This window comes from Euprymna scolopes, chromosome 46, assembly GCF_053919585.1.
Source record: "Euprymna scolopes isolate OS-2025 chromosome 46, ASM5391958v1, whole genome shotgun sequence".
Taxonomy (NCBI): Eukaryota; Metazoa; Mollusca; class Cephalopoda; order Sepiida; family Sepiolidae; genus Euprymna; species Euprymna scolopes.
This window is the reverse complement of record NC_136527.1, coordinates 189,793,448-189,814,027: the sequence shown is the minus strand read 5'-3', so window position 1 is coordinate 189,814,027 and position 20,580 is coordinate 189,793,448.

Below are 20,580 nucleotides of genomic sequence, written 5' to 3'. Positions count from 1 at the left end.
CTCCCCTCATCATCGGTCTTGTTTGAGTGGGTCAACCATTCCACGTTATGAACATTGAAGTCTCCACATACGTGAATGTTAGCTGAAGGATAAGCAGATAGGAATTGGTCAATTTTCTCAGATATGCTTTTAAAGATAGTAACTCCGCTGTTGTGGGAGCGATAGAGAGTAAATATAAATGCAGTAGTATGATCTAATGCAACCCGGAAGCACATATAGGGTAAGTTAGGATCTTCCCTACGACATTGAAAGCCATCTTTAATATAGGCACATATTCCATGCCCATGGCACTCTTGGGGGTAATCCCTTGATTGCGAACTCTTCTAGGGAAATAGCCTGTCCAATGCCAGTTTCACTTAAAAATAAAAGGTATGTTTTAGTCTCCTGTAATTGGGGTTCAACCTCTGGAAGGTTAGAACGTAGATCCCTGATGTTGGAGAAGGAGATGGTAGTAGGGGCCTACGTTGGAAGTTGGAGAACCGGGTTTACTCGTGTATTTTTTCTTGAAATTTGTCATTATTAGCAGCTGATCCTAAATAAAATACCCATGTACATGCTTTATAAACATTAGTTGTGATAACTATCAAACTTATGTGCATAATCGTCTGTACTACAGTTGTCCACTCGGAAAAGGGATTACTATGAAAAGTTTAATCGTGTGAGCCACACTTTTTAGTCACTATTCTTTATCTATCTTTACGATCGGATATACAAATACCAAGTGATATCTGTGAGTAAACTTGTTGATATATTGCACTTCCTCATTTACCTGTTCAGCAACTTCGTTGTGATGTATTGCTCTTCCTCATTTACCTGTTCAGCAACTTCGTTGTGATTTATTGCTCTTCCTCATTTACCTGTTCAGCAACCTCATTATAATACATTATCATATTCTAGTATATTCTTTCTCCAAACCGTATGCTTTTTAAATCTATTCCTATTGTTTGCTTAACTATTACCTTACTTAGGAAAATAGTTATCGGCTGCCGTTGTTGTAACCATTTTCTAGTTATCTTAATACATATATCATGTGATTTCATATTTTCTAAACAAGCTAAGTGACTCTTACAATAAATCCTTCGATTCTGAAATGCAATGGTCTCTCGATTAAATACCTCGTTACAATTTACTAACAAATAAATATATTAAAAAGTCTATTCATTGAATAACAGAAATGAAACCATAAAAGATAAAACATTAAAATTCTAGTAATTTAAATGCCTTGGTTTACAAATAATTTAACGTTAAGCTGAATTGGAGGTAAAGTGACATATCTGCTATAAGTTAATTTGAAATCATAAGATTAACAAATTAAGAAATGTATAAGAAATAGAAAATGTCTACTAAAAATTAGTTTGATATAATAGGATTAACAAACTGAGAAATGCATAAGAAATAAAATGTTTCTACTAAAAAATAATTTGGAATAATAGGATTGACAAATTAAGGAATGTATAAGACATAAAAATGTCAATTAAAATTTGTTTGGAATAATAGTATTGACAAAGTGAGAAATGTATAATAAATAAAAAAATGTATACTAAACATTTATTTAAAATAATAGTATTAAGAATTTAATAATGTAAAACAAATTGAAAATGCCGAAAAAATGTCAATATCAATATTTGTTGCATTGTAATAAAATGATTGGATAAAAACGTAAATAATATGATTAGTTTTTAATTTTTATTTGTTTACTGCAATCCAGAGGGTTACAACTATTAAGTTATGAGGGGAGTAGCTTGATTCTCTTCACACTGCATTTAAGTTACTGCATTATTGTATAGTAAGAGAAGCAGAAATCAGGGAGGGCATTCCAAAATGTTGCAATCCAAGAATGACAACTATTAGAATATAAGGCTTTGCATCATGTAGAGGCATCAATAAAGCTTTAGAATAAAAATATGTAAACAGATATTTAAAGATACAACATTCAAGACGTTTTTGCTACTCTTTTCCATCACAAACTAAGCATATTACAACCTGGATCTAAGAGACTACTATTTTCGACTATTACAAACAATTAAGAGACTACAATTGAGTAGCGAGATGTTTTTTTACAGTACATTTACAGTACTGCATTTCAGCATTCTCATGGAGGTTTTAAACAGAGGGATTTCCAAAGTCAGGTTTTATTACATCTGAGAATCTTCTATCACCTTGTCTAACACGAAGATAGTTATGTAAGTTGCATCCGGTTATGTATGGAAAAATACTCAGTGCATATGTTAAAGACAACTAAATCATTAACACCTATATTAGTTATAAGTACTGATATTTAAGGACAGGTGAAGCATTAAAATCTATATAAATTAAAAGTCTGTATTTACAAATATTTTTGTATTCAAATGAATTAAAGGTGAACGGATATATTTCTTCAAATCTTACGTCGAATAATAGGATATAGAAATATACAAATATATGACAAAAAACAGAATAAATAAATACAAATTATTAATATTATCAAACACGCTGTAGCTTTTTTCAGTCAAATCAATTGGGGCAATAAACATATATCAATATTGTTTGAGAAATGCAAAAAACGTTTATGCAATAAATATTTTTGTAATTTGCTCTTATTTTTACATTAATATATATATATATATATATATATATATATATATATATATATATATATATATATATATATATATATAGGGAAACATACGATACATAGATATGTTCCATTCTCACTATCTAGATCATAATAAATGCTAGATATGGTTTCAACTAGACTGGATTTTAAGAAAAAATCTGTATCAACTGACTCTGTGTCAAGTTAGAAAATATTTGGTTATTTCTGTCTTTAAGTGAGTCTAATCCAGTATTTTTTACGTGTCTTTTATTACTTTTTTATAATAAATGAATGTTAAGATTGTGAGTTTAAGTAAACAATATTGAAAACAATTAACAAACACAATACTATTATGTGAATGCAATAACAATTTTGAATTTCATTATTTTTTACAGATGTTCCTGATCGAACCCAATTATTACATTTTAATGGAGTATCATTTTCTTTAAACATTATACTATGAACAGTTGTACCTTTATTTGAACGATTACAGCGACATCTGTTGGAAGGTTTATTACACTACACACAACATTATAACGAATTTTGTGAAACAGTGAAAAAACATAACACATCTAAAAGGTAGTAAAACTTTTTATTAATTATTTGTTTTATGTTCAAATAAATCAAAAGTTAATGAAAGATCGAATCACAAATTGCAGAAAAATAACTTTTAAAAAGACAATATTTTTAAAGTACCAGGAACTATAAATAAGTACGAAAAGTCTTGTTAAAAAGTGATACATTACAAATAAATTTTTCAACGAGGAAAATTAAAAAAAATCTCTCAGTTGGCATATACCAGACTGTGGGTAAAAATTTCTGCGTCTGATAGTAAAAAATATCAGTAAACCATATAAATAGTCACACTTGAGAAAAGCAACATTTTTGTAAAGTTTGTTGATATTTTTGTTCTTCTTAATCTTCAGATTTTGTTCAGCATATCATGATTCACACTTTTCGATTAAAACATAAATACAAGAAAATGAGCAATTGAAAAAGATCTCCCGGTTGAAATATATAAGAATATGGATAAGAAACTGGAAAGAAAATTAAATTCTTTTGTACATATTATTGATCTGAAAAATCAGTTATTGATACATATGAGAAGTCACACTATGGAAAATACTACCATCTTGTCAAGTGTGTTGATATAATTGTTTTGAAAAATATGATTGACTAAAACTGAAATACTAACACAGAAAAATACATGTGTTGATATTCTCGTTCTAAAGAATCAGATTTATTTAAACAGATACGGATTAATGCTTGAGAAAAGCAATATTCTCATGAAGTGTGATAATATTCTCGTTCTGAAAAATAAACGTTAGTGAGACATATAAGAACTTACACTATGGAAAAGCCACATACTTGTGAAGTGTGTGGATATTCGTGTTCTGAAAAATATAAGTTTGTGCGACATATGAGAACTCACACTGGAGAAAGGCCACATACTTGTGAAGTGTGTGGTTATTCTTGTTCGGAAAAATCAAAGTTAGTCAGACATATGCGAACTCACACTGGTGAAAAACGGCATTCTTGTGAATTGTGTGGATATTCTTGTTATGAAAACTCAATGTTAGTGAGACATATGATATCTCACACTAGTGAAAAGCCACATACTTGTGACGTGTGTGGATATTCCTTTTCTTTAAAATCATCCTTAGTGAGGCATATAAGAACTCACACTGGGGAGAAGCCACATTCTTGTGAAGTATGTGAATATTCTTGTTCTAGAAAATCTGATTTAGTCAAACATATGAAAACTCACACGGAGGAAAAGCCACATACTTGTGAAGTTTGCGGGTGTTATTTTTCTCACAAATCAACGTTAGTAATACATTTAAGGACTCACAGTGGGAGAAATCCACAAGTTTGTGAAGTGTGTGGATATTCTTGTTCGGAAAAATATAAGTTTGTGAGACATATGAGATCACACACTGGTGAAAAGCCACATAGTTGTGAAGTGTGCGGATATTCTTTTTCTGAAAAATCGACATTAGTGAGACATATGCGAACTCACACTGGAGAAAAGCCACATTCTTGTGAAGTGTGTGGATATTCGTGTTCTGAAAAATCAATGTTAGTGAGACATATGAAAACTCACACTGGAGAAAAGCCACATTCTTGCGAAGTGTGTGGATATTCGTGTTCTGAAAAATCAATGTTAATGAGACATATGAGAACTCACACTGGAGAAAAGCCACATTCTTGTGAAGTGTGTGGATATTCGTGTTCTGAAAAATCAATGTTAGTGAGACATATGAAAACTCACACTGGAGAAAAGCCACATTCTTGTAAAGTGTGTGGCTATTCGTGTTCTGAAAAATCAATGTTAATGAGACATATGAAAACTCACACTGGAGAAAAGCCATATTCTTGTGAAGTGTGTGGATATTCTTGTTCTAGAAAATCAACATTAGTCAGACATATGAAAACGCACTATGGGGGAAAGCAACATACTTGTGAAGTGTGTAAATATACTTGTTCTGAAAAATATAAATTTCTGAGACATATGAAAATGCACACTGAGAAAAAGCCACATTCTTGTGAAGTATGTGGATATTCTTGTTCGGAAAAATATAAGTTGATGAGACATATGAGATCTCACACTGGAGAAAAGCCACATACTTGTGAAGTATGTGGATATTCTTTTTCTGAAAAAGCAGCATTAGTGAGACATATGAGAACTCACACTGGAGAAAAGCGGCATTCTTGTGAATTGTGTAGATATTCCTGTTATGAAAAATCAATGTTAGTGAGACATATGAAAACGCACATTGCGCAAAAGTCACATGCTTGTGAAGTCTGTGGATATTCTGTTTCTGGAAAGTTAAAGTTAGTGAAACATATGAGAACTCACACTGGGGACAGGCCGCATACTTGTGAATTGTGTGGATATTCCTCTTCTGAAAAATCAAAGTTTCTGAGACATATGAGAACTCACACTGGAGAAAAGCCACATACTTGTGAAGTGTGTGGATATTCATGTTCTGAAAGATCAATGTTAGTCAGACATATGAGAACTCACACTGGGGAAAAGCGACATTCTTGTGAATTGTGTGGATATTCCTGTTACGAAAAATCTATGTTAGTGAGACATATGACATCGCACTCTAGTGAAAAGCCACACACTTGTGAAGTGTGTGGATATTCTTTTTCTCTAAAATCATCATTGGTTAGACATATAAGAACTCACACTGGAGAAAAGCCACACACTTGTGATGTTTGTGGATATTCTTGTTTTAGAAAGTCTGATTTAATCAGACATATGAAAACACGGCTATTAACACACTTGCCATGCCAAAGTTAAAATATACTATTGAGATTATTTACTGGTCTGAAAAAGATATTAATTGGCTTGACACAAAGAAAAGGAAAGTTTTAACCTTGTACTGAGTCATTCATCAAAATCAAATCATGCCTCAGCTGTACGAGAAGGATTTATAGGACTTTCGCAAGTTAAGCATCAGCTACAATTGTCAGCATAAGCCATAACATAAGTTCATGTAATCTAAACCTGATGAAAATTAAAGATCATGAGAATCGAGCAAATGACTGCCCGAAAATAGCCCACAAAATCAGAAAAAAACACACTAGACAGTTCCATAGTATTAAAACAGAAGACTGGCCAAACCATAAATGGCAAAATATCTTCCGACTGAACTTCCCCAAGAATAGATCGATAGAGATGATCTCCTAAACTGGCTCTAAAGAGAATCCTTCTATTATGACCAAGAGGCTACACAAGACCAGGGTTTCATGACGAATGCCTTAAAAAGATGAGTGGTCCAAGCAATAACAATAAATGCCAGTTCTGCAAACAATGATAATGAGAGTGTTGTTCAACTGATCTCCAGCTGCAATGTCTTACGTGGATATTATCATCATACAGATCGCTATAATGGAGTTTGGAAATAGCTTCATTGAAAAATCTGTAATAAGAAATCCTGTGAACGTACAGCCGAGCAAACAGTTGGGATATAGGGATTTGGGACCGCAAATAAAAAAGCGACTATAATAGAGGTTAGTGTATCAAATGATACAGGACTTAAAAGAGCTGCACTGAAAAGGATGGCTAGAATCCTAAAAAAAGAATATTGGTTGGACTCACTAAAATTGTAAATAGGGTTATTTGTTGAAATATTATTTCCATTATTCTTTATATATATAGAAATAATCACAGAATATATAATTCTTTGCACGTACGTTTTAAACGCATATTGTAAAGTCTTACTACCATATTCTTGTTTATTTTGGCTTAAAAAATTTGTGTCAGTTTTAGCGTAGAATTATAATTTTTATTTGGTATATTTTATAACAGCATGAATTTATATTTAAAGTTATGTAGCAATAATTTAAATTTTTTTATCATTTTCAACTTGGGCCAATAAACAACAACACAGTTAAAATGTACTTACACTTCCCTGCTGCGACAGCTTAACCATACGGAATCGTACCCCCTCCACTTTACCTCTTACACCTCTGTGCTTCTTTCACCATATCTTTTCATTTCATTTACATCGAGGAAATTAATCTATTATATATATATATATATATATATATATATATATATACAATTTATATATATATATATACATATGAATTTATATTTAAAGTGATGTAGCAAGGTTTTTAAAAACTTTTATTAGTTTAAATTTTCTGCTTGACAGGAAAGTTCTTGCGTTTTTACATCTAAATTTATATTATTATTACGTAGAACATTTGATCAAAGCGAAAACTTGGGCCAATAAACAGCAACCCAGTTAGAATGTACCAATACCTTCCCACTTCAACAGCTTAACTATACGGAATTATATAACCCCTCCTCCTTTACTCGCTTCTTTCACCAAACTTTCCTCCCCCCAAAAAACTACTATGCACATTCACAATGTATGCATCCAACCTTCTTCAAGAGTGTAAACCGCACCCACAATTCCTGATATAAAATAAATGTAACTTTAACTCTCATCTCTATACCAAACCTGTCTTACATTGAACACTGTTTAATAATCACACGAGTTCCATTTGATTTACATCTAGGAAACAAATATATACAACCATTATATAGCTCGTAAGTATCATCGACAATGCATTCATTGGGATGCTAAATGTAGTTTATGAATGCTTGAAAAAGTATATATATATATATATATATATATATATATATATATATATATACAAATATATATATAGAGAGAGAGAGAGTAGACGAAAAGATACCTCTGCCTTACTTAAAAAAACAATCGTGCCAACAAGTTCGAGTATAGCCAGAAATTATGCCTAAATGATTTCTTAACTCACTTGTTTGCAACAGAAACTGGCCTACGAATGAAACTCGTAAACATTTACTTACATATATATATACTTATAAGCATAAGACATAATATATATATATTATAAGCATAAAACCTAATATATATATATATATATATATATATATATATATATATATATATATATATATATATATATATATATATATATACTTTAAACATAAGGCATGAAAATTTTTTATGTTCATCTAAAAATGAAAATTCTATAAAAATGCGAGTTTTTTCACCAGTTGAAATTAAACTTTGGTTGGCGCAAATATCTGAGTTTTAAAATTTTTGGAAAATCTGAAGTGTTTCATTACAGTATTTCTTATCTAGAATACGAAATAACTGTTTTTAAGTTTTAGAATATTTAATTAATACGTTTTTAGTTTAGGACGTCACATATCAACGGATATGTTATGTCACAAAGTAAATTGTAAACACGACATTAAAGCAAATTTTAAAAATTCTTGATATTTTAATCCTAAATCTGAGTGCATATTTGACGTAAGGGACTACTATCTGGAACCAAATTTCTAGGTAGAGCAGCAAGTTGGTTGTTTTCATTACACTTAAACTTTTGCATATCAGTGCAGTCAGGGACGCAGGAACCCGACAAGGAATTACAAAGTCTAGTAGTCTTAGGGAAGAAGCTTAGAGTAGAAGACTTTCTTACATCTGGGGATTTCAACTTTGTAGAATTTTACAGCTTGTCGGTTTTGTCGAGTGTATTTCCTTCGAGGGGGACACAAGGGCCTGTAGTTCGTCTAATAAAAACTTGTAAAACAGGAAAGGTATGGTACATTTCATAGATGGAGTTGATAGTGCAGAATCTATTAGATTGGCGACTATCTTGTGAACTCTATCCAAGAGGAAGAGACAACTAGCAGATGCCCTAAATGTGCCAACGATCACCATACATGGGCGAATGGTGGCCTTGTAGAGATAAAAGATTCTCACAGATGTAAGTAACTTTCTAGCATAGTAAAGAGAGCCCACCTTCTTTTCACCAGCCTTAGCAATGCCTGTGACGTATCTGTTCCAACACGTTAAGCTAAGGAGTTTGAACGAAGTTCTTTCACGTAATGTATTATTAGCTATGGCTATTAGTGGTTGAGCAGGTTTCTACAAGTTCTTAAAGGAATCAAGCTTAGTCTTGAAAGCATTGAATGTGACCATCCATTTTCGGACCCATTCCGCTACAGATTGGAGGTCTTCTGCCATTGCCTTAGCTACACCTTCATTTGTTTTCCCCTCATATCTGTTATAGAGACATGTACATGAGAGGGGGTGATTTTCATATCTGTTATAGAGAGTGGTGTCATCGGCAAATATACTCATCTCAGATAAAAGTTTATCTGGGAGGTAATTTATGAATATCAGGAATAATAAATGCCTGAGGATCAACCTCTGTTTGCAGAGGGAAATCTGTGATGGAATTGTTTGCTGGGTCCAAAGCAAAGTTTGAGACAAACCAACTCCAAGCAGATTAGCTTTCTCGTTTGCCAGACAAGCAACTTCAAAATTATTTGATATTAAGGAGATTGTTGATTGCCTATTATTTACTGCACTATTATAGATTTTCCAGAAATCACGAGTTCCTAACTTCTGTGCTTCAATACATTTTCTGGTGGCTTCGATATATTCTCTATTTGCTGTTGCTACTTCCTTCTTACAATTACTTTTAGTTTCTATATACTTTTATCTATTTCTACTGTATTTTTGTCGGATATTTCTGCGATATGCATGCTGCCTGTGAGCTACACAAGTAGAAGTAAACCATTGGGGAGAGTGGGGTTTGCTATATAACTTACATGTGGAGGCATGTGTTTAAATTACTGCTTTGAAAAATTCAGTGGTCTCATTTGCACACTATTCAACAGGAAGAAAAAAACATTTACCTATGTAGGATATCTGATGTGATCCCTGATGGCATCCCAGTCAGCTTTATTGTAGTATTTTTTCGGTTTGAGCAGTAGCTCTTCAATAAGTATTCCTTGTATATATGTAATGTTCGTAATATTCTGTGTAAATAAATATTCCTTGTATATATGTAATGTTCGTAATCTTCTGTATAAATAAATATTCCTTGTATATATGTAATGTTTGTAATCTTCTGTGTAAATAAATATTCCTTATACATATGTAATGTTTGTAATGTTCTGTGTAAATAAATATTCATTGTATATATTTAATGCTTGTAATATTCTGCATAAATAAATATGCCTTGTATATATGTAATATTTGTAATAATATGTGTAAAAATATTCCTTGTATATATGTAATGTTCATAACCATCTGTGTAAATAAATATTCCTTGTATATATGTAATGTTCGTAATCTTCTGTGTAAATAAATATTCATTGTATATATGTAATGTTTGTAATATTCTGTGTAAATAAGTATTCATTGTATATATGTTGTAATGTCCTAAACAATAAAGGAAGATAACCTCTGGTGTCTCAGGAGTTATAGCCCCTGGTTACATCTGGGGAAGCACGATTTAGGATGTTCGTTTTTCTCTCTCTCCTAAATCGCTATCCATCCCTTAACCTCACAACAGTAATCATCGATATTTAGCAAGTATCGATTACTTACTACGCTTATCATCACATTGGCGACGATGACAGAGTTACTTTTTCAGGAAAAAAAGACAAGAAAACAAAAAAAGGTGTCCCACGTGTTGCAAAACAAATATGGCTACTTTACGACACTACCCGGAACTCGACTGCGAGTCAGAAGCCAAAGCAGCAAAATGGATAAAATACATCAGCAGATTAAAGAACTATTTCATCATCGCCAATGGCATAGAAAGTGATAAAAGACAAAAAGCAATTCTGCTAAAGTTTGTGGGTGAGGCGAGGAACGATCTCATTGACAAATTACCAGCCGAACAGACCACACCGGGAGAAAGTAAAACCCACTTTGACAAACTCATATCTGTTGTTTAGGATCATTTTAACCCACAAAATAACAGAATATAACCGGTTCGTATTTCGTAACATAAACAAATTACGCCTAATGTAGAAGAGATTTACGGAAAATTAAAAGCAGCAGCAGCTACGTAAACTTTAAAAATCTATAAAAAAATTCTATTGGTTCGATTTTTTTTCGATATGTTCAGGGTCAAAGTGAAATTGTATGCTCTTTCTAATAAACCGAATATAATATTTTAGACAAAAGTTATTTTCTTTTAAATTAACTCTCCCCTTCCATTCTAAATTGCTATTAAAAAATTAAATAATTAATTCGTGTACCAAACTTTTATATATTGACAAATTGAAGATAAAAGACTAATAAATAAAATTGAAAACAAAAAAGAAGTGTTTTTGGAAATTTACCTGTAAATTCCAAAGTGTAAAACCTTTTTTTAAACCACATTGATTTTTTTTTAATTAAAGCTCATGTTATGCTTGTATCTTCAAGTAAATACCGGACGCTGGCAGCAATTTTTCTATTTCATTCAATGTTTTCTTTTTTTAGATATTGAAAAGAAATTACGTCGATAAAGAAGTATTTCAATGGAAACGAATCGCTCTCCCAATAACACATGTCTGCTCTTTTCTTTTCCAGTCGACGACACGCCTCTCGCCACCAATGTCGCACCGCACAATCTGAACGTCAGTAATACGAAATTCTTTTCAAGAGATGTTCACGACTCTTTTCTTTTTGCTTCCCCAGGGAATTTTCCCCAACTTTTATATCCTCTTATCTAGAAAAAAAGGAAGACACAGGAAAAAATAGCTTCTCCCAAGATGCCCTTCGTGTATATAAATAAGCTAACCATCTTTTCCTTCTTTCCCAAAGAGCGATGCAGATACGCCCGGTACTTTTTTTTTGTTTTTTTTTCTAACCATATACCCCCCTGATCTTCGAGATCAATAAGACACTTCATAATCTTTCATCCAAGCAGGCCTTCTCCTCTCATGGTGAGGCCTCTGGGGAACAACATTTTGGAGGTTGACATTTTCAGGTTCACTACAGACATTCTCGGCCAGTTGTAACGAACCACAATGTGGGGCTAAGTCGAATTGGGGTGTATCGTAAGCTTCTTGGTGGATCTCGACTTCCTCTTCACTGTGCACCAGCGGGGTTACACAACGCAGGTTAGGGATATGCCAAGGAACGTCATTCACCATCAGGTTGTTCTTCGACTGCGTTCCCATTACGATCCCCCTTCCCCAGCGAGTGGTACATTTTGCATTGGAGGGCTTCACCCACGCCTCCTCGCCCACTTTAATGGTAGCTTCTTCACCCTCAATTCCTATTGTTTTGTTGCACGGATGCCGCCACTCATATGCGAAGATGGCTCTATGAGACACAGTTGTCTCATCTTGTCTGGTTTTCGGTGAGATGTACCAAAACAACGACTCCATGGGTGAAATGTTGCTTTTTCCGCAGTAGCCTTGATGGTGCGATGATTCCTGTCCACTATCCCATTGCCACATTTTTAAAGGCGTCTGATCGGAAATCGAGGCCATTAACAGTTTCCCAACCGGCCCCCTCTCAAAAATATTTCTTCGATGACCCCTCCGATCGCCCATACAGCTTCTGCCCTGATCTCTCTCCATATGGCAAACTTTCCCAATCCACAGTCGACCATCGACAGATACAGCTTATGGCGATAATGGGTCATATCAATCGCTTCCAGTCCTCCGCAATGTGTAACTCTCCTGCTTTGTGTCTGGATGGTCCGGGGTCTATCGATTGGCACTCCTGACAGTGCTCCACTACCTCCCTGATCTCCTTCTCGGTGGTTTCCGGGTAAACCCCATTGCCAGGAATATCGTCCGTTCTCGATCAAAGTGGTGCATTTCATGTAACTTTTTAACTTCCTCCCCTGCATAGCATACTGAGGAAACCTCCTTTCTCTCTTGCAGCCAGGCCTTCTTTACCTGTTTCATCGAATCCGCCTTGTTCTTTTCTGATGGGACCAGCACTACAGATACGTTCAATTGAAATTCCGCTATCTAATCTGCGAGTGCTCCATGCCTGCGCTTGATCAGCATTTCTGCAGCACTTCTGGTCCTAACTCTCTTATCGCCAGTCACTGCCGACCTGATCCATGAAACTACCGTTGCCGAATCGGATTTGATTTCAACCGTTTTCAATCCCCACTTCAGGGCCAGATTAATTCCTTTCATAGCGGCCTCCAGTTCAGCTACATTGATATGGGAATAGTCGTTTTTCTTTCTTAGCCACGCTGCATCTTCCACAGTTACACCTCCCATCTCTAATACGACGCCCAATGCCAGACTGCTGGCATCGCACCAAATCACTCCCGCGTCTCCGCCACTGACATACCATTCCCCCTTTACTGGATCTTCTTTCGTCATTCTCGCGATGATTTCTTATAGCATGTTTCTGACCTCCTTTGGCACACAGCCCTCCCAGCTATCAGTAGCCGTTTGTCGTTTAATAAAGCTGCATGCTATCCTGAGCCAGCCGGCGATAGGATAGTGTCCCACCAGTCTCCCGCAGACCGAGAAGAGTTCTCGTTTTGTCAGGTTGGTTCCGATTTCGGGTATCGCATTCCCTCGTCTAAAGACAAGGCTTCCTTTGCCATCTTGGCATAGTTTAAACCCCAACGCCGCTCCTCTATCCAGGGACTCCACCGGTTTTGCAGTCAACCCATACCTCGCGACATAGCCTCTCACTTTCTCTGCTGTCACCTCTGCTTCCTCCACAAGAATGTCGTCAATATACGAACTAGTGGCCTTGTCCATTTTACAGTCTTTACTCAGCGCCGTCTTCAGCACGGCAGTCATAATTTGGAGGACTGAGCCCAGCCCAAAGCCTAACCTCGTCGGGCAATACATCGTCCCCTTGTACCGGACTAATTGATAGTGCCAGAGTTTTTTTTTATCTACATGGATCTGGAGATAAGCCGGTTCCAGGTCGACAATCTTAGTGGCCCTCTCCATCCTCCATTTCCTCATAACATCTTTGCATACGTCAATCCCCTTTCCAGTATGGCAGGCTACGTGTCTGTTTAATTTTCTGAAATCCAGTACTGGTTTAACTTTGTTCTTTGTGGGTTGTACAACCGCCAGTAATTGTAGCAATCCTTTTTCTTCCCTTGTCCACAGTGTCAGAATTTCCTCCTCTATCCACCTCTCCACTTCTTCCTCAAATCCTTTTCTTATTTCTTCTCGCAGTGTTTACTCGTGGCAGCTTACTTTGTTTCTTAGTTCCAGAGTCCCGGAGATCCATTTCCATTCCACCGTCCACCTCTCACCATCAAACCTCGCCAGGAAATCCTCGTCCTCGATGCAGCAAGCCTCCGGTTTTAGCGTTCTGATATTTTTATCATCCGCCACTCTTGCCATTCCTACTGCACCGAGGCGTCCGAAAGTTACTTGGCCATCTTTCAACGTAGCGGCCCCCAGTTGTTTGATCGCACTTACACCTAAAACTACCAGCCGGAAACAGCAGCCAGGAACTGTCAATCCGGTACCCTCGGCCCATCAGACAAATCAACTAATTTGACTAACTTCATCGTTTGTATAATTCAATACTTTTATTTGAGTTGTTTATGTGAAATATTTTTAGATGATGATAATTTGGATTATTCAGTCTAATGTTCTCATCTTTAGGCACTTCCAAAATTCACTACAGAATAATAATATATAACACGATGTAACTTTATTATAAATTAATATTATCAATATAACGTTTGTACTATTTAAAAGAAGAAAGGCAAAATAAACTAGTAATATATTTTTTCATCGTACGAAAATAATGAAATTGCGAGACGAAAATCATGTTTACATAATTGACTCTTTAAAATAACGTTCTAATGTAGTAAGCATTCTGAACGTGAAAACATACCCGTGTTTAATAAATCTAGCAAAAATAAACTAATGTTCAGATTTTTGTGAAATTTTCGATACTTATCCATTTTAGAATGAAATTGCATACAAAATGCAGTTTCCGTAAAATATATGAGGGGAAATATTTTTAGTGCGTTTCGAAATTTGAACAAAAATATATTTACATCGATCGAAATTTCTATTTATTATGAAACATTAGCTCAAATAAGTAAAAAAAAAATATTTATTTAAAAATGTAAGTACACGCATTGACCAAAAACTTACCTTGCAGTTGCAATTAATAAATTGATATAAATTTAATATTATTTTTTATTAATAGCGTTTTTTTTTATTCTATATATATATATATATATCAGTTAAACTACCAAGAAAAAGAAACTTCGAACAAATTAGTTGATTTTTAAAAGATTAAAACGATTAAAATTCTAGTATTTCAAAATGTTCCATTACAACATAGATTTTTAATTAATTGTATTTATTTTTTTTTGTTTTAAGTTTTAATATAAACATGGCTCTTGCCAGCTATTTTATCTCCAGATTAAAAACGATTAAAATCATTATTGCACAAATGTATGGAAGCCGGTAATTAACCAAATGAACACTCGTATATATTTAGCAACACCGTATTTCATATGTAATATACAAATGTTTATATCATTAATTATTAAACTGTGTAAATCTTAAAACCTAACAAAATTATTACAAAGATTAATTATTAATTGCAGTTTGAAAAAGAAAACCAAGAATCATTAAGTCGCTTCTGCTTTCTCATGGTTCGTATAGTTAACACAAGTCTGACGTCACGGGATCATGCGTTCTTTTTTTCACAATTCTTCACATTCAATTAATAGTCGTGCGTGCTCACATTTCGACTAGTCCAAAAAAGTAAGATTACAAAAATGTTTTTTTTGTATTTGATTTTAAATCGTATCTACAGAATATTAATTCACAACATAAATCGCAATAAGTATTGAAACAAATTATTTAAACGATAAGAAAACAATTTGACATGCTTAACTAATGAAAGGGCATTTTTAAACGAAGAACGGAATATAATGATTACACCGGTTCACAATAACCCTTTGTCCTTTGATTTTTTATGTAAATAATTTCACTTTTAAATCGTGTTGTTCATGTTTTCATTTTGATTCTTTTATATTTTCATATATTTTATTTCTTAATGAATTTAATACACACAAAACACAAGTTGCATCAATTTACTAAAGAAATCCTAACAAACAAAACAAAATTTTGTTTTGAAAACAAAATTTTGTTTTGAAAACAAAAACGAATCCATCCATTTCTTTTTTTCATATTGAATTGCAGCAATGAAAGGTAAATTATTTTTTTCTTTAAACGCTTTTAAAAAAATTACATCAAATAACTTTTGCAAAAATCATTTAAAAAGTTTATTTTTATTGCAATCCAATAGACAATAAATAAATAAAAAAATAACGATTGTAGCATACTTCATTACAGACTTGATTAAAAAAGGCCGTTGATATTCGCAGCCGGCTGCGGCTATTCTAAAATGCTATTCGCAGCCGGTCGCATCAGCTGACCGGAAGTGACGTCAGACAAATCTTAAGTAAATTCTTGGCTAGAATTGTAAAAATAATTTGTTTTCTTTTGTAATAGAATTTAACAATTTCTTTCATTTTGAGCTGCTTTTTTCTCCCGTTTATTTTTGTTTTGTACAATTAATAAACCAGTTTACAAGTAAAAAATAAGTTGTTTTAATTTTTAATTACCAACACAGTGGCGAATTTAATTTTTCTCTCTCCCATTTTTTTATTTTGAGCGGAGAATTTAACATGTCTTTTCATTATAATTATTTATTTTAGTTTTTCAGCGGAGAATTTGGGGTACTCATGCAGAGAACGGCATGGGCGTGGCTTATCACTCGCTCAGTTGCGAAATATTTTTGTTTTTAGTAAATAATTTGTTTTTTGGCAAAATTTATTTTTAATAAAATTAGCGTATTTACTGATATTTTTGAACCGCGATATTACCATTCTTTCATAACACCGATCACTTTAGTCCTGCCTTCTTACACAGGTTTTCGGGTCGCTGACAACGAATCTGATAATCAACCCCACAGCAAATTTACCGTTTAGATGGTATTAACCCCTGGAGACTGGCTCTACCTGTCGCCATTTTACAGGCTTCGTTGCCCGCCCGCTAGGTGTATCAGAATTTTAGGCGGAATTTTTGGTAAAACTATACAAACACCGTGACAGCGAATTACCCCTACCCCTAACCCTAACCCCTAACCCTAACCCTAACCCCAACCCTAACCCTAACCCTAAACCCTAACCCTAACCCTAACCCTAATCCTAACCCTAACGCTGTCACGGTGTTTGTATAATAATACCGAATTTTTGACACCCCCAACAAAAAACTGCGACTAAAATATATGAAACTCGTAATTTCTGTTTTTAAAGTGGGTTGTTTATTTTCCTTATGAAATATACTTCCAAAATAAACTATTACAGTCGTTTAAAACATAATAGAAGTATTATTTTTTATTTTTTAAAAACAATGTTTACAAAATTTCTAAGCGCGTTTCTCCGATGTTACAAGCAGCCATTTTTTTACGTATACAAATACATTGATTTTTACGAGTTCACTTTTTTAAAACTTTTTTAACTTTAAAAATCGATCTAAATTTTTCTATTAGTTCAATTTTTACGTAATTTTCAGGTTCAATGTGAAATTGTATGCTCTTTTCAATAAAGTGAATATAAATTTCTGGTAAGGTTTTTTTTATATAATTTTGAGATCAATACCGTCGACTCGACAACTTCCGGTTTCGCCGCCGGTCGGCTGCGAATAGCATTTTAGAATAGCCGCAGCCGGCTGTGAATAGTCACTTCGTTAAAAAATATGAATCTCCTAAGAATTCTCCTCAAAATATATTTTTCGATCTGATGCATTGAATTTTGAATTTTGTACAAAATGTGTTTATTTAAATATGATTTATGATTCATGAGAAAATAATATTTACCATAAAAAACAATAATTTAATTCAAAGTTATTATTAGATATTTAAATACACAGATTTTTCGATATTTAATTTTTGGGGGTTTCACAATAATAGGGTTTGTATTACTGTACACATAGATTCGAAACAATTGTCAAAAAAACAAATATATAACAAATAAATGTTATCAAAGGCAAGATAAGTTACTTTTCTACCTAACTGGATATATTTTTCGTGTTTTTATTCAATGTAACATGTTTATTCAGCTCGAAAAACATACAGTGTTTACCGATGTATTGGAAAATTCAAGATGGCGTCTGACTCTCTCTTTAACACGGTAACTTTGGGAAAAGGTGTTATAAATAAAAAAAAAACTGACAAAATACTATTAAAAACCCGCCGAATATATGTCAACCTATGTCGCGGTAACATATATTCAGGGAGTTTTTAACAGTATTTTATCCAGTTTTTTTTTAAATTTATAACACCTTTTCTCAAACTTACCGTGTTAAAGAGAGAGTTAGGCGCCATCTTGAATTTTCTAATATGTTACATTGAATAAAAACATGAAAAATATACCCAGTTTGGTAGAAAAGTAACTTAGCTTGATTTTAATAATATTTATTTGTTATATATTTGTTTTTTAACAATTTTTTTCGAATCTATGTGTACAGTAATACAAACCCATTTTTTTCCTGTCGACACTTACCGATTATGTAGCTAAAAATGATGTTTTATTTTTTAAAAATGTTTTATACAATATTTTAGATTTTAGATTAAGGATCAATTTCGTTCTTTTCTTATAAATTTTTCTTAAAATATGTTTATTGACCATCACAAATTAGTACAAACCTAAAGTTGTAAAAAAATAATAAATGGTAAAACTTTATAATTTCACCTGGAATAGTTTACCATCGAAAAAAAATAAATGAATAAAATGGACGAAGTTATTTTTATTTATTGTTCTAACGTAAATTTATCACAATGTTTTTTTTTAAGTAAATAAACGCTTCAAAATAAGTATAAAACACAAAAAGAATATCCAGGTAGGTAGAAGAAAAAATTTTAGTCTTTAGTAAGATTTAATTGTTATATATTGGCTTTGTGTTAAGCATTGTTTGTTTATTTTGTGTAAACTATAAAATAATCTTTTTGTTGGTTAAATTGTTAGGTGAAAGTACAAATTAGTCTGCAAGGACATTCTTCCCCATGTTAAAACTGGCATTCGAAATAGTAAAATTATTATTAATGAGGGAAGGCCATTTTTATTTGAATTATTGTTTATTCTGTGTAAACTATGAAATGATCTTTTTGTTGGTAAAATTGTTAGGTGAAAGTACAAATTAGTCTGCAAGGACATTCTTCCCCATGTTAAAACTGGCATTCGAAATAGTAAAATTATTATTAATGAGGGAAGGCCATTTTTATTTGAATTATTGTTTATTCTGTGTAAACTATGAAATGATCTTTTTGTTGGTTAAATTGTTAGGTGAAAGCACAAATTAGTCTGCAAGGACATTCTTCCCCATGTTAAAACTGGCATTCGAAATAGTAAAATTATTATTAATGAGGGAAGGCCATTTTTATTTGAATTATTGTTTATTCTGTGTAAACTATGAAATGATCTTTTTGTTGGTTAAATTGTTAAGTGAAAGCACAAATTAGTCTGCAAGGACATTCTTCCCCATGTTAAAACTGGCATTCGAAATAGTAAAATTATGATAAATGAGGGAAGGCCATTTTTATTTAAATTATTGTTTATTCTGTGTAAACTATGAAATGATCTTTTTGTTGGTTAAATTGTTAAGTGAAAGCACAAATTAGTCTGCAAGGACATTCTTCCCCATGTTAAAACTGGCATTCCAAATAGTAAAATTATTATTAATGAGGGAAGGCCATTTTTATTTAAATTATTGTTTATTCTGTGTAAACTATGAAATGATCTTTTTGTTGGTTAAATTGTTAGGTGAAAGTACAAATTAGTCTGCAAGGACATTCTTCCCCATGTTAAAACTGGCATTCGAAATAGTAAAATTATTATTAATGAGGGAAGGCCATTTTTATTTGAATTATTGTTTATTCTGTGTAAACTATGAAATGATCTTTTTGTTGGTTAAATTGTTAAGTGAAAGCACAAATTAGTCTGCAAGGACATTCTTCCCCATGTTAAAACTGGCATTCGAAATAGTAAAATTATTATTAATGAGGGAAGGCCATTTTTATTTGAATTATTGTTTATTCTGTGTAAACTATGAAATGATCTTTTTGTTGGTTAAATTGTTAAGTGAAAGCACAAATTAGTCTGCAAGGACATTCTTCCCCATGTTAAAACTGGCATTCGAAATAGTAAAATTATTATTAATGAGGGAAGGCCATTTTTATTTGAATTATTGTTTATTCTGTGTAAACTATGAAATGATCTTTTTGTTGGTTAAATTGTTAGGTGAAAGTACAAATTAGTCTGCAAGGACATTCTTCCCCATGTTAAAACTGGCATTCGAAATAGTAAAATTATTATTAATGAGGGAAGGCCATTTTTATTTGAATTATTGTTTATTCTGTGTAAACTATGAAATGATCTTTTTGTTGGTTAAATTGTTAAGTGAAAGCACAAATTAGTCTGCAAGGACATTCTTCCCCATGTTAAAACTGGCATTCGAAATAGTAAAATTATTATTAATCAGGGAAGGCCATTTTTATTTGAATTATTGTTTATTCTGTGTAAACTATGAAATGATCTTTTTGTTGGTTAAATTGTTAGGTGAAAGCACAAATTAGTCTGCAAGGACATTCTTCCCCATGTTAAAACTGGCATTCGAAATAGTAAAATTATGATTAATGAGGGAAGGCCATTTTTATTTGAATTATTGTTTA